The 749-nt window shown below is 40.6% G+C and overlaps 1 protein-coding gene across 1 annotated transcript in view; it reads left to right on the forward strand.

Annotated features, from left to right (window-relative positions):
* Window positions 1-749, forward strand: part of LOC111646396 (hamartin-like) — a 25,385-nt gene that overhangs the window by 13,539 nt on the left and 11,097 nt on the right. The gene's annotated exons all lie outside the window — the stretch shown is intronic.

The raw sequence follows: 749 nt of genomic DNA on the forward strand, positions 1-749 counted from the left end.
AGGTCAGAGGTCAGAGGTGTGTCAGGTCACTCACTTAGTTTAAACTCTCACACTGTGAAGTTCCAGTCAGAACAGCAGCTTCTTCAATGTTACCTGCTTCCATAATTGATCACAGGTGAGATCACGGTTTCCATGGAAACAGTGGAATTTTACCAAAGTAAACTCTCTTGCATTGCTGTAACTTTTTGAAGAGATTCTGTGCAACAGCCTTCAGTAACTCCCTCAGCTGAGGACAAATTCAACCTGAAGTGTCAGACTTAAGTAGAAAACTTAAGGTGTTCTGTGTGAGCAGCGCCAGAAACCTTCAGGATCCAGATCAATAAAGTTTCATTAACTGATAAACAAACCCAGTGTCAGGGGTTAGTTAGAGGTGAAAATCTATTACTTTTCTCCTGTTTTGTTCTGTCTTGATGCAGAACAATTATAAACCACATGAGAGGTTTTAAACTACACCAGCAGAGAAGAAGAAAACGGCTTCTTCTTCTTCCTCTTTTAGCTGCTGCCACAGCCGACCATCCTGCTGCATCACACACACATTTAACTCGGCCTCCCTGACGCAGCCCTCCCATGTGACCGGGCTCAGGCCCCACACTCAATATCACACTGGCTTGTAAAGAAATATAGATTACAATTTTAGTAAAAAAAAATAAGGAAATAAAATGGAATAAAAACAAAGAAATGAAATGAAAAATAAGAGGGGAGTTGTTGATAACCCTCGTTAATAAACATTAATCAAGGTGTGTGTGTGT

The sequence above is a fragment of the Seriola lalandi genome, unplaced genomic scaffold (assembly GCF_002814215.2).
Source record: "Seriola lalandi dorsalis isolate HSWRI2012SDOR001 ecotype SW California unplaced genomic scaffold, Sedor1 jcf7180002054970, whole genome shotgun sequence".
NCBI classification, from domain to species: domain Eukaryota; kingdom Metazoa; phylum Chordata; class Actinopteri; order Carangiformes; family Carangidae; genus Seriola; species Seriola lalandi.